General features: G+C 48.3%; 39 non-coding genes across 39 annotated transcripts; all 39 read left to right on the top strand.

The window, feature by feature from the left end:
• Positions 1-9: 9 nt before the first annotated feature.
• Positions 10-81, top strand: TRNAE-CUC (transfer RNA glutamic acid (anticodon CUC)). Its single transcript has one exon. It is a non-coding gene; the product is annotated as a tRNA-Glu (tRNA).
• Positions 82-218: 137 nt separating this feature from the next.
• Positions 219-290, top strand: TRNAE-CUC (transfer RNA glutamic acid (anticodon CUC)). The gene has a single exon. It is a non-coding gene; the product is annotated as a tRNA-Glu (tRNA).
• Positions 291-857: 567 nt separating this feature from the next.
• Positions 858-929, top strand: TRNAE-CUC (transfer RNA glutamic acid (anticodon CUC)). The gene has a single exon. It is a non-coding gene; the product is annotated as a tRNA-Glu (tRNA).
• Positions 930-1,071: 142 nt separating this feature from the next.
• TRNAE-CUC (transfer RNA glutamic acid (anticodon CUC)) lies at positions 1,072-1,143 on the top strand. The gene has a single exon. It is a non-coding gene; the product is annotated as a tRNA-Glu (tRNA).
• Positions 1,144-1,280: 137 nt separating this feature from the next.
• TRNAE-CUC (transfer RNA glutamic acid (anticodon CUC)) lies at positions 1,281-1,352 on the top strand. Its single transcript has one exon. It is a non-coding gene; the product is annotated as a tRNA-Glu (tRNA).
• Positions 1,353-1,495: 143 nt separating this feature from the next.
• Positions 1,496-1,567, top strand: TRNAE-CUC (transfer RNA glutamic acid (anticodon CUC)). Its single transcript has one exon. It is a non-coding gene; the product is annotated as a tRNA-Glu (tRNA).
• Positions 1,568-1,704: 137 nt separating this feature from the next.
• Positions 1,705-1,776, top strand: TRNAE-CUC (transfer RNA glutamic acid (anticodon CUC)). The gene has a single exon. It is a non-coding gene; the product is annotated as a tRNA-Glu (tRNA).
• Positions 1,777-1,919: 143 nt separating this feature from the next.
• Positions 1,920-1,991, top strand: TRNAE-CUC (transfer RNA glutamic acid (anticodon CUC)). Its single transcript has one exon. It is a non-coding gene; the product is annotated as a tRNA-Glu (tRNA).
• Positions 1,992-2,134: 143 nt separating this feature from the next.
• Positions 2,135-2,206, top strand: TRNAE-CUC (transfer RNA glutamic acid (anticodon CUC)). The gene has a single exon. It is a non-coding gene; the product is annotated as a tRNA-Glu (tRNA).
• Positions 2,207-2,349: 143 nt separating this feature from the next.
• TRNAE-CUC (transfer RNA glutamic acid (anticodon CUC)) lies at positions 2,350-2,421 on the top strand. Its single transcript has one exon. It is a non-coding gene; the product is annotated as a tRNA-Glu (tRNA).
• A 143-nt stretch (positions 2,422-2,564) lies between these two features.
• Positions 2,565-2,636, top strand: TRNAE-CUC (transfer RNA glutamic acid (anticodon CUC)). Its single transcript has one exon. It is a non-coding gene; the product is annotated as a tRNA-Glu (tRNA).
• Positions 2,637-2,773: 137 nt separating this feature from the next.
• TRNAE-CUC (transfer RNA glutamic acid (anticodon CUC)) lies at positions 2,774-2,845 on the top strand. The gene has a single exon. It is a non-coding gene; the product is annotated as a tRNA-Glu (tRNA).
• A 137-nt stretch (positions 2,846-2,982) lies between these two features.
• TRNAE-CUC (transfer RNA glutamic acid (anticodon CUC)) lies at positions 2,983-3,054 on the top strand. Its single transcript has one exon. It is a non-coding gene; the product is annotated as a tRNA-Glu (tRNA).
• Positions 3,055-3,197: 143 nt separating this feature from the next.
• On the top strand, positions 3,198-3,269 carry TRNAE-CUC (transfer RNA glutamic acid (anticodon CUC)). Its single transcript has one exon. It is a non-coding gene; the product is annotated as a tRNA-Glu (tRNA).
• Positions 3,270-3,412: 143 nt separating this feature from the next.
• Positions 3,413-3,484, top strand: TRNAE-CUC (transfer RNA glutamic acid (anticodon CUC)). Its single transcript has one exon. It is a non-coding gene; the product is annotated as a tRNA-Glu (tRNA).
• A 567-nt stretch (positions 3,485-4,051) lies between these two features.
• On the top strand, positions 4,052-4,123 carry TRNAE-CUC (transfer RNA glutamic acid (anticodon CUC)). Its single transcript has one exon. It is a non-coding gene; the product is annotated as a tRNA-Glu (tRNA).
• Positions 4,124-4,266: 143 nt separating this feature from the next.
• On the top strand, positions 4,267-4,338 carry TRNAE-CUC (transfer RNA glutamic acid (anticodon CUC)). The gene has a single exon. It is a non-coding gene; the product is annotated as a tRNA-Glu (tRNA).
• A 137-nt stretch (positions 4,339-4,475) lies between these two features.
• TRNAE-CUC (transfer RNA glutamic acid (anticodon CUC)) lies at positions 4,476-4,547 on the top strand. The gene has a single exon. It is a non-coding gene; the product is annotated as a tRNA-Glu (tRNA).
• Positions 4,548-4,684: 137 nt separating this feature from the next.
• Positions 4,685-4,756, top strand: TRNAE-CUC (transfer RNA glutamic acid (anticodon CUC)). The gene has a single exon. It is a non-coding gene; the product is annotated as a tRNA-Glu (tRNA).
• Positions 4,757-4,899: 143 nt separating this feature from the next.
• TRNAE-CUC (transfer RNA glutamic acid (anticodon CUC)) lies at positions 4,900-4,971 on the top strand. The gene has a single exon. It is a non-coding gene; the product is annotated as a tRNA-Glu (tRNA).
• A 137-nt stretch (positions 4,972-5,108) lies between these two features.
• Positions 5,109-5,180, top strand: TRNAE-CUC (transfer RNA glutamic acid (anticodon CUC)). Its single transcript has one exon. It is a non-coding gene; the product is annotated as a tRNA-Glu (tRNA).
• A 567-nt stretch (positions 5,181-5,747) lies between these two features.
• Positions 5,748-5,819, top strand: TRNAE-CUC (transfer RNA glutamic acid (anticodon CUC)). Its single transcript has one exon. It is a non-coding gene; the product is annotated as a tRNA-Glu (tRNA).
• A 143-nt stretch (positions 5,820-5,962) lies between these two features.
• Positions 5,963-6,034, top strand: TRNAE-CUC (transfer RNA glutamic acid (anticodon CUC)). Its single transcript has one exon. It is a non-coding gene; the product is annotated as a tRNA-Glu (tRNA).
• Positions 6,035-6,177: 143 nt separating this feature from the next.
• Positions 6,178-6,249, top strand: TRNAE-CUC (transfer RNA glutamic acid (anticodon CUC)). Its single transcript has one exon. It is a non-coding gene; the product is annotated as a tRNA-Glu (tRNA).
• A 143-nt stretch (positions 6,250-6,392) lies between these two features.
• TRNAE-CUC (transfer RNA glutamic acid (anticodon CUC)) lies at positions 6,393-6,464 on the top strand. Its single transcript has one exon. It is a non-coding gene; the product is annotated as a tRNA-Glu (tRNA).
• Positions 6,465-6,601: 137 nt separating this feature from the next.
• On the top strand, positions 6,602-6,673 carry TRNAE-CUC (transfer RNA glutamic acid (anticodon CUC)). Its single transcript has one exon. It is a non-coding gene; the product is annotated as a tRNA-Glu (tRNA).
• A 143-nt stretch (positions 6,674-6,816) lies between these two features.
• Positions 6,817-6,888, top strand: TRNAE-CUC (transfer RNA glutamic acid (anticodon CUC)). The gene has a single exon. It is a non-coding gene; the product is annotated as a tRNA-Glu (tRNA).
• A 137-nt stretch (positions 6,889-7,025) lies between these two features.
• TRNAE-CUC (transfer RNA glutamic acid (anticodon CUC)) lies at positions 7,026-7,097 on the top strand. Its single transcript has one exon. It is a non-coding gene; the product is annotated as a tRNA-Glu (tRNA).
• Positions 7,098-7,240: 143 nt separating this feature from the next.
• TRNAE-CUC (transfer RNA glutamic acid (anticodon CUC)) lies at positions 7,241-7,312 on the top strand. Its single transcript has one exon. It is a non-coding gene; the product is annotated as a tRNA-Glu (tRNA).
• A 137-nt stretch (positions 7,313-7,449) lies between these two features.
• TRNAE-CUC (transfer RNA glutamic acid (anticodon CUC)) lies at positions 7,450-7,521 on the top strand. Its single transcript has one exon. It is a non-coding gene; the product is annotated as a tRNA-Glu (tRNA).
• A 143-nt stretch (positions 7,522-7,664) lies between these two features.
• TRNAE-CUC (transfer RNA glutamic acid (anticodon CUC)) lies at positions 7,665-7,736 on the top strand. The gene has a single exon. It is a non-coding gene; the product is annotated as a tRNA-Glu (tRNA).
• A 143-nt stretch (positions 7,737-7,879) lies between these two features.
• Positions 7,880-7,951, top strand: TRNAE-CUC (transfer RNA glutamic acid (anticodon CUC)). Its single transcript has one exon. It is a non-coding gene; the product is annotated as a tRNA-Glu (tRNA).
• Positions 7,952-8,088: 137 nt separating this feature from the next.
• On the top strand, positions 8,089-8,160 carry TRNAE-CUC (transfer RNA glutamic acid (anticodon CUC)). The gene has a single exon. It is a non-coding gene; the product is annotated as a tRNA-Glu (tRNA).
• Positions 8,161-8,303: 143 nt separating this feature from the next.
• On the top strand, positions 8,304-8,375 carry TRNAE-CUC (transfer RNA glutamic acid (anticodon CUC)). The gene has a single exon. It is a non-coding gene; the product is annotated as a tRNA-Glu (tRNA).
• A 143-nt stretch (positions 8,376-8,518) lies between these two features.
• On the top strand, positions 8,519-8,590 carry TRNAE-CUC (transfer RNA glutamic acid (anticodon CUC)). Its single transcript has one exon. It is a non-coding gene; the product is annotated as a tRNA-Glu (tRNA).
• Positions 8,591-8,733: 143 nt separating this feature from the next.
• On the top strand, positions 8,734-8,805 carry TRNAE-CUC (transfer RNA glutamic acid (anticodon CUC)). The gene has a single exon. It is a non-coding gene; the product is annotated as a tRNA-Glu (tRNA).
• Positions 8,806-8,948: 143 nt separating this feature from the next.
• On the top strand, positions 8,949-9,020 carry TRNAE-CUC (transfer RNA glutamic acid (anticodon CUC)). Its single transcript has one exon. It is a non-coding gene; the product is annotated as a tRNA-Glu (tRNA).
• A 137-nt stretch (positions 9,021-9,157) lies between these two features.
• On the top strand, positions 9,158-9,229 carry TRNAE-CUC (transfer RNA glutamic acid (anticodon CUC)). Its single transcript has one exon. It is a non-coding gene; the product is annotated as a tRNA-Glu (tRNA).
• Positions 9,230-9,580: 351 nt separating this feature from the next.
• Positions 9,581-9,652, top strand: TRNAE-CUC (transfer RNA glutamic acid (anticodon CUC)). Its single transcript has one exon. It is a non-coding gene; the product is annotated as a tRNA-Glu (tRNA).
• Positions 9,653-9,761: the final 109 nt, after the last annotated feature.

The raw sequence follows: 9,761 nt of genomic DNA, 5'->3' as shown, positions 1-9,761 counted from the left end.
CCAGATTTCTCCCTGGTGGTCTAGTGGCTAGGATTCGGCGCTCTCACCGCCGCGGCCCGGGTTCGATTCCCGGTCAGGGAAAATGGCTCTTTTTTTTTCTTGCTGGTTTCGAGTCATCTCCTGTTAAAATGACCTGTTTGTTAGCATGATGTGTTCTTAGGTACTGCATATCAAGATAATTTATCAGCTGCACCTCTTCAAAGTAATAGGGCGTCCTCTCCCTGGTGGTCTAGTGGCTAGGATTCGGCGCTCTCACCGCCGCGGCCCGGGTTCGATTCCCGGTCAGGGAAAATGGCTCTTTTTTTTTCTTGCTGGTTTCGAGTCATCTCCTGTTCTTAGGAACCGTACATTAGTTGATGCAAAATTGCCATACCATAGCTTTAGAAATGTAAAAAGATGTCCACTCTCAGGCACCACAAACAAGCCAGATTTCTCCCTGGTGGTCTAGTGGCTAGGATTCGGCGCTCTCACCGCCGCGGCCCGGGTTCGATTCCTGGTCAGGGAAAATGGCTCTTTTTTTTTCTTGCTGGTTTCGAGTCATCTCCTGTTCTTAGGAACCGTACATTAGTTGATGCAAAATTGCCATACCATAGCTTTAGAAATGTAAAAAGATGTCCACTCTCAGGCACCACAAACAAGCCAGATTTCTCCCTCGTGGTCTAGTGGCTAGGATTCGGCGCTCTCACCGCCGCGGCCCGGGTTCGATTCCCGGTCAGGGAAAATGGCTCTTTTTTTTTCTTGCTGGTTTCGAGTCATCTCCTGTTAAAATGACCTGTTTGTTAGCATGATGTGTTCTTAGGTACTGCATATCAAGATAATTTATCAGCTGCACCTCTTCAAAGTAATAGGGCGTCCTCTCCCTGGTGGTCTAGTGGCTAGGATTCGGCGCTCTCACCGCCGCGGCCCGGGTTCGATTCCCGGTCAGGGAAAATGGCTCTTTTTTTTCTTGCTGGTTTCGAGTCATCTCCTGTTCTTAGGAACCGTACATTAGTTGATGCAAAATTGCCATACCATAGCTTTAGAAATGTAAAAAGATGTCCACTCTCAGGCACCACAAACAAGCCAGATTTCTCCCTGGTGGTCTAGTGGCTAGGATTCGGCGCTCTCACCGCCGCGGCCCGGGTTCGATTCCCGGTCAGGGAAAATGGCTCTTTTTTTTTCTTGCTGGTTTCGAGTCATCTCCTGTTAAAATGACCTGTTTGTTAGCATGATGTGTTCTTAGGTACTGCATATCAAGATAATTTATCAGCTGCACCTCTTCAAAGTAATAGGGCGTCCTCTCCCTGGTGGTCTAGTGGCTAGGATTCGGCGCTCTCACCGCCGCGGCCCGGGTTCGATTCCCGGTCAGGGAAAATGGCTCTTTTTTTTTCTTGCTGGTTTCGAGTCATCTCCTGTTCTTAGGAACCGTACATTAGTTGATGCAAAATTGCCATACCATAGCTTTAGAAATGTAAAAAGATGTCCACTCTCAGGCACCACAAACAAGCCAGATTTCTCCCTGGTGGTCTAGTGGCTAGGATTCGGCGCTCTCACCGCCGCGGCCCGGGTTCGATTCCCGGTCAGGGAAAATGGCTCTTTTTTTTTCTTGCTGGTTTCGAGTCATCTCCTGTTAAAATGACCTGTTTGTTAGCATGATGTGTTCTTAGGTACTGCATATCAAGATAATTTATCAGCTGCACCTCTTCAAAGTAATAGGGCGTCCTCTCCCTGGTGGTCTAGTGGCTAGGATTCGGCGCTCTCACCGCCGCGGCCCGGGTTCGATTCCCGGTCAGGGAAAATGGCTCTTTTTTTTTCTTGCTGGTTTCGAGTCATCTCCTGTTCTTAGGAACCGTACATTAGTTGATGCAAAATTGCCATACCATAGCTTTAGAAATGTAAAAAGATGTCCACTCTCAGGCACCACAAACAAGCCAGATTTCTCCCTGGTGGTCTAGTGGCTAGGATTCGGCGCTCTCACCGCCGCGGCCCGGGTTCGATTCCCGGTCAGGGAAAATGGCTCTTTTTTTTTCTTGCTGGTTTCGAGTCATCTCCTGTTCTTAGGAACCGTACATTAGTTGATGCAAAATTGCCATACCATAGCTTTAGAAATGTAAAAAGATGTCCACTCTCAGGCACCACAAACAAGCCAGATTTCTCCCTGGTGGTCTAGTGGCTAGGATTCGGCGCTCTCACCGCCGCGGCCCGGGTTCGATTCCCGGTCAGGGAAAATGGCTCTTTTTTTTTCTTGCTGGTTTCGAGTCATCTCCTGTTCTTAGGAACCGTACATTAGTTGATGCAAAATTGCCATACCATAGCTTTAGAAATGTAAAAAGATGTCCACTCTCAGGCACCACAAACAAGCCAGATTTCTCCCTGGTGGTCTAGTGGCTAGGATTCGGCGCTCTCACCGCCGCGGCCCGGGTTCGATTCCCGGTCAGGGAAAATGGCTCTTTTTTTTTCTTGCTGGTTTCGAGTCATCTCCTGTTCTTAGGAACCGTACATTAGTTGATGCAAAATTGCCATACCATAGCTTTAGAAATGTAAAAAGATGTCCACTCTCAGGCACCACAAACAAGCCAGATTTCTCCCTGGTGGTCTAGTGGCTAGGATTCGGCGCTCTCACCGCCGCGGCCCGGGTTCGATTCCCGGTCAGGGAAAATGGCTCTTTTTTTTTCTTGCTGGTTTCGAGTCATCTCCTGTTAAAATGACCTGTTTGTTAGCATGATGTGTTCTTAGGTACTGCATATCAAGATAATTTATCAGCTGCACCTCTTCAAAGTAATAGGGCGTCCTCTCCCTGGTGGTCTAGTGGCTAGGATTCGGCGCTCTCACCGCCGCGGCCCGGGTTCGATTCCCGGTCAGGGAAAATGGCTCTTTTTTTTTCTTGCTGGTTTCGAGTCATCTCCTGTTAAAATGACCTGTTTGTTAGCATGATGTGTTCTTAGGTACTGCATATCAAGATAATTTATCAGCTGCACCTCTTCAAAGTAATAGGGCGTCCTCTCCCTGGTGGTCTAGTGGCTAGGATTCGGCGCTCTCACCGCCGCGGCCCGGGTTCGATTCCCGGTCAGGGAAAATGGCTCTTTTTTTTTCTTGCTGGTTTCGAGTCATCTCCTGTTCTTAGGAACCGTACATTAGTTGATGCAAAATGGCCATACCATAGCTTTAGAAATGTAAAAAGATGTCCACTCTCAGGCACCACAAACAAGCCAGATTTCTCCCTGGTGGTCTAGTGGCTAGGATTCGGCGCTCTCACCGCCGCGGCCCGGGTTCGATTCCCGGTCAGGGAAAATGGCTCTTTTTTTTTCTTGCTGGTTTCGAGTCATCTCCTGTTCTTAGGAACCGTACATTAGTTGATGCAAAATTGCCATACCATAGCTTTAGAAATGTAAAAAGATGTCCACTCTCAGGCACCACAAACAAGCCAGATTTCTCCCTGGTGGTCTAGTGGCTAGGATTCGGCGCTCTCACCGCCGCGGCCCGGGTTCGATTCCCGGTCAGGGAAAATGGCTCTTTTTTTTTCTTGCTGGTTTCGAGTCATCTCCTGTTCTTAGGAACCGTACATTAGTTGATGCAAAATTGCCATACCATAGCTTTAGAAATGTAAAAAGATGTCCACTCTCAGGCACCACAAACAAGCCAGATTTCTCCCTCGTGGTCTAGTGGCTAGGATTCGGCGCTCTCACCGCCGCGGCCCGGGTTCGATTCCCGGTCAGGGAAAATGGCTCTTTTTTTTTCTTGCTGGTTTCGAGTCATCTCCTGTTCTTAGGAACCGTACATTAGTTGATGCAAAATTGCCATACCATAGCTTTAGAAATGTAAAAAGATGTCCACTCTCAGGCACCACAAACAAGCCAGATTTCTCCCTCGTGGTCTAGTGGCTAGGATTCGGCGCTCTCACCGCCGCGGCCCGGGTTCGATTCCCGGTCAGGGAAAATGGCTCTTTTTTTTTCTTGCTGGTTTCGAGTCATCTCCTGTTAAAATGACCTGTTTGTTAGCATGATGTGTTCTTAGGTACTGCATATCAAGATAATTTATCAGCTGCACCTCTTCAAAGTAATAGGGCGTCCTCTCCCTGGTGGTCTAGTGGCTAGGATTCGGCGCTCTCACCGCCGCGGCCCGGGTTCGATTCCCGGTCAGGGAAAATGGCTCTTTTTTTTTCTTGCTGGTTTCGAGTCATCTCCTGTTCTTAGGAACCGTACATTAGTTGATGCAAAATTGCCATACCATAGCTTTAGAAATGTAAAAAGATGTCCACTCTCAGGCACCACAAACAAGCCAGATTTCTCCCTGGTGGTCTAGTGGCTAGGATTCGGCGCTCTCACCGCCGCGGCCCGGGTTCGATTCCCGGTCAGGGAAAATGGCTCTTTTTTTTTCTTGCTGGTTTCGAGTCATCTCCTGTTAAAATGACCTGTTTGTTAGCATGATGTGTTCTTAGGTACTGCATATCAAGATAATTTATCAGCTGCACCTCTTCAAAGTAATAGGGCGTCCTCTCCCTGGTGGTCTAGTGGCTAGGATTCGGCGCTCTCACCGCCGCGGCCCGGGTTCGATTCCCGGTCAGGGAAAATGGCTCTTTTTTTTTCTTGCTGGTTTCGAGTCATCTCCTGTTAAAATGACCTGTTTGTTAGCATGATGTGTTCTTAGGTACTGCATATCAAGATAATTTATCAGCTGCACCTCTTCAAAGTAATAGGGCGTCCTCTCCCTGGTGGTCTAGTGGCTAGGATTCGGCGCTCTCACCGCCGCGGCCCGGGTTCGATTCCCGGTCAGGGAAAATGGCTCTTTTTTTTTCTTGCTGGTTTCGAGTCATCTCCTGTTCTTAGGAACCGTACATTAGTTGATGCAAAATTGCCATACCATAGCTTTAGAAATGTAAAAAGATGTCCACTCTCAGGCACCACAAAAAAGCCAGATTTCTCCCTGGTGGTCTAGTGGCTAGGATTCGGCGCTCTCACCGCCGCGGCCCGGGTTCGATTCCCGGTCAGGGAAAATGGCTCTTTTTTTTTCTTGCTGGTTTCGAGTCATCTCCTGTTAAAATGACCTGTTTGTTAGCATGATGTGTTCTTAGGTACTGCATATCAAGATAATTTATCAGCTGCACCTCTTCAAAGTAATAGGGCGTCCTCTCCCTGGTGGTCTAGTGGCTAGGATTCGGCGCTCTCACCGCCGCGGCCCGGGTTCGATTCCCGGTCAGGGAAAATGGCTCTTTTTTTTTCTTGCTGGTTTCGAGTCATCTCCTGTTCTTAGGAACCGTACATTAGTTGATGCAAAATTGCCATACCATAGCTTTAGAAATGTAAAAAGATGTCCACTCTCAGGCACCACAAACAAGCCAGATTTCTCCCTGGTGGTCTAGTGGCTAGGATTCGGCGCTCTCACCGCCGCGGCCCGGGTTCGATTCCTGGTCAGGGAAAATGGCTCTTTTTTTTTCTTGCTGGTTTCGAGTCATCTCCTGTTCTTAGGAACCGTACATTAGTTGATGCAAAATTGCCATACCATAGCTTTAGAAATGTAAAAAGATGTCCACTCTCAGGCACCACAAACAAGCCAGATTTCTCCCTCGTGGTCTAGTGGCTAGGATTCGGCGCTCTCACCGCCGCGGCCCGGGTTCGATTCCCGGTCAGGGAAAATGGCTCTTTTTTTTTCTTGCTGGTTTCGAGTCATCTCCTGTTAAAATGACCTGTTTGTTAGCATGATGTGTTCTTAGGTACTGCATATCAAGATAATTTATCAGCTGCACCTCTTCAAAGTAATAGGGCGTCCTCTCCCTGGTGGTCTAGTGGCTAGGATTCGGCGCTCTCACCGCCGCGGCCCGGGTTCGATTCCCGGTCAGGGAAAATGGCTCTTTTTTTTTCTTGCTGGTTTCGAGTCATCTCCTGTTCTTAGGAACCGTACATTAGTTGATGCAAAATGGCCATACCATAGCTTTAGAAATGTAAAAAGATGTCCACTCTCAGGCACCACAAACAAGCCAGATTTCTCCCTGGTGGTCTAGTGGCTAGGATTCGGCGCTCTCACCGCCGCGGCCCGGGTTCGATTCCCGGTCAGGGAAAATGGCTCTTTTTTTTTCTTGCTGGTTTCGAGTCATCTCCTGTTCTTAGGAACCGTACATTAGTTGATGCAAAATTGCCATACCATAGCTTTAGAAATGTAAAAAGATGTCCACTCTCAGGCACCACAAACAAGCCAGATTTCTCCCTGGTGGTCTAGTGGCTAGGATTCGGCGCTCTCACCGCCGCGGCCCGGGTTCGATTCCCGGTCAGGGAAAATGGCTCTTTTTTTTTCTTGCTGGTTTCGAGTCATCTCCTGTTCTTAGGAACCGTACATTAGTTGATGCAAAATTGCCATACCATAGCTTTAGAAATGTAAAAAGATGTCCACTCTCAGGCACCACAAACAAGCCAGATTTCTCCCTGGTGGTCTAGTGGCTAGGATTCGGCGCTCTCACCGCCGCGGCCCGGGTTCGATTCCCGGTCAGGGAAAATGGCTCTTTTTTTTTCTTGCTGGTTTCGAGTCATCTCCTGTTAAAATGACCTGTTTGTTAGCATGATGTGTTCTTAGGTACTGCATATCAAGATAATTTATCAGCTGCACCTCTTCAAAGTAATAGGGCGTCCTCTCCCTGGTGGTCTAGTGGCTAGGATTCGGCGCTCTCACCGCCGCGGCCCGGGTTCGATTCCCGGTCAGGGAAAATGGCTCTTTTTTTTTCTTGCTGGTTTCGAGTCATCTCCTGTTCTTAGGAACCGTACATTAGTTGATGCAAAATTGCCATACCATAGCTTTAGAAATGTAAAAAGATGTCCACTCTCAGGCACCACAAACAAGCCAGATTTCTCCCTGGTGGTCTAGTGGCTAGGATTCGGCGCTCTCACCGCCGCGGCCCGGGTTCGATTCCCGGTCAGGGAAAATGGCTCTTTTTTTTTCTTGCTGGTTTCGAGTCATCTCCTGTTAAAATGACCTGTTTGTTAGCATGATGTGTTCTTAGGTACTGCATATCAAGATAATTTATCAGCTGCACCTCTTCAAAGTAATAGGGCGTCCTCTCCCTGGTGGTCTAGTGGCTAGGATTCGGCGCTCTCACCGCCGCGGCCCGGGTTCGATTCCCGGTCAGGGAAAATGGCTCTTTTTTTTTCTTGCTGGTTTCGAGTCATCTCCTGTTCTTAGGAACCGTACATTAGTTGATGCAAAATTGCCATACCATAGCTTTAGAAATGTAAAAAGATGTCCACTCTCAGGCACCACAAACAAGCCAGATTTCTCCCTGGTGGTCTAGTGGCTAGGATTCGGCGCTCTCACCGCCGCGGCCCGGGTTCGATTCCCGGTCAGGGAAAATGGCTCTTTTTTTTTCTTGCTGGTTTCGAGTCATCTCCTGTTAAAATGACCTGTTTGTTAGCATGATGTGTTCTTAGGTACTGCATATCAAGATAATTTATCAGCTGCACCTCTTCAAAGTAATAGGGCGTCCTCTCCCTGGTGGTCTAGTGGCTAGGATTCGGCGCTCTCACCGCCGCGGCCCGGGTTCGATTCCCGGTCAGGGAAAATGGCTCTTTTTTTTTCTTGCTGGTTTCGAGTCATCTCCTGTTCTTAGGAACCGTACATTAGTTGATGCAAAATTGCCATACCATAGCTTTAGAAATGTAAAAAGATGTCCACTCTCAGGCACCACAAACAAGCCAGATTTCTCCCTGGTGGTCTAGTGGCTAGGATTCGGCGCTCTCACCGCCGCGGCCCGGGTTCGATTCCCGGTCAGGGAAAATGGCTCTTTTTTTTTCTTGCTGGTTTCGAGTCATCTCCTGTTCTTAGGAACCGTACATTAGTTGATGCAAAATTGCCATACCATAGCTTTAGAAATGTAAAAAGATGTCCACTCTCAGGCACCACAAACAAGCCAGATTTCTCCCTGGTGGTCTAGTGGCTAGGATTCGGCGCTCTCACCGCCGCGGCCCGGGTTCGATTCCCGGTCAGGGAAAATGGCTCTTTTTTTTTCTTGCTGGTTTCGAGTCATCTCCTGTTAAAATGACCTGTTTGTTAGCATGATGTGTTCTTAGGTACTGCATATCAAGATAATTTATCAGCTGCACCTCTTCAAAGTAATAGGGCGTCCTCTCCCTGGTGGTCTAGTGGCTAGGATTCGGCGCTCTCACCGCCGCGGCCCGGGTTCGATTCCCGGTCAGGGAAAATGGCTCTTTTTTTTTCTTGCTGGTTTCGAGTCATCTCCTGTTCTTAGGAACCGTACATTAGTTGATGCAAAATTGCCATACCATAGCTTTAGAAATGTAAAAAGATGTCCACTCTCAGGCACCACAAACAAGCCAGATTTCTCCCTGGTGGTCTAGTGGCTAGGATTCGGCGCTCTCACCGCCGCGGCCCGGGTTCGATTCCCGGTCAGGGAAAATGGCTCTTTTTTTTTCTTGCTGGTTTCGAGTCATCTCCTGTTCTTAGGAACCGTACATTAGTTGATGCAAAATTGCCATACCATAGCTTTAGAAATGTAAAAAGATGTCCACTCTCAGGCACCACAAACAAGCCAGATTTCTCCCTGGTGGTCTAGTGGCTAGGATTCGGCGCTCTCACCGCCGCGGCCCGGGTTCGATTCCCGGTCAGGGAAAATGGCTCTTTTTTTTTCTTGCTGGTTTCGAGTCATCTCCTGTTCTTAGGAACCGTACATTAGTTGATGCAAAATTGCCATACCATAGCTTTAGAAATGTAAAAAGATGTCCACTCTCAGGCACCACAAACAAGCCAGATTTCTCCCTGGTGGTCTAGTGGCTAGGATTCGGCGCTCTCACCGCCGCGGCCCGGGTTCGATTCCCGGTCAGGGAAAATGGCTCTTTTTTTTTCTTGCTGGTTTCGAGTCATCTCCTGTTCTTAGGAACCGTACATTAGTTGATGCAAAATTGCCATACCATAGCTTTAGAAATGTAAAAAGATGTCCACTCTCAGGCACCACAAACAAGCCAGATTTATCCCTGGTGGTCTAGTGGCTAGGATTCGGCGCTCTCACCGCCGCGGCCCGGGTTCGATTCCCGGTCAGGGAAAATGGCTCTTTTTTTTTCTTGCTGGTTTCGAGTCATCTCCTGTTAAAATGACCTGTTTGTTAGCATGATGTGTTCTTAGGTACTGCATATCAAGATAATTTATCAGCTGCACCTCTTCAAAGTAATAGGGCGTCCTCTCCCTGGTGGTCTAGTGGCTAGGATTCGGCGCTCTCACCGCCGCGGCCCGGGTTCGATTCCCGGTCAGGGAAAATGGCTCTTTTTTTTCTTGCTGGTTTCGAGTCATCTCCTGTTCTTAGGAACCGTACATTAGTTGATGCAAAATTGCCATACCATAGCTTTAGAAATGTAAAAAGATGTCCACTCTCAGGCACCACAAACAAGCCAGATTTCTCCCTCGTGGTCTAGTGGCTAGGATTCGGCGCTCTCACCGCCGCGGCCCGGGTTCGATTCCCGGTCAGGGAAAATGGCTCTTTTTTTTTCTTGCTGGTTTCGAGTCATCTCCTGTTAAAATGACCTGTTTGTTAGCATGATGTGTTCTTAGGTACTGCATATCAAGATAATTTATCAGCTGCACCTCTTCAAAGTAATAGGGCGTCCTCTCCCTGGTGGTCTAGTGGCTAGGATTCGGCGCTCTCACCGCCGCGGCCCGGGTTCGATTCCCGGTCAGGGAAAATGGCTCTTTTTTTTTCTTGCTGGTTTCGAGTCATCTCCTGTTCTTAGGAACCGTACATTAGTTGATGCAAAATGGCCATACCATAGCTTTAGAAATGTAAAAAGATG

The sequence above is a fragment of the Engystomops pustulosus genome, chromosome 9, assembly GCF_040894005.1.
Source record: "Engystomops pustulosus chromosome 9, aEngPut4.maternal, whole genome shotgun sequence".
Classification (NCBI taxonomy): Eukaryota; Metazoa; Chordata; class Amphibia; order Anura; family Leptodactylidae; genus Engystomops; species Engystomops pustulosus.
Note: the sequence above shows the minus strand (reverse complement) of the source record. Positions and strands in the feature narration are given on the sequence as shown.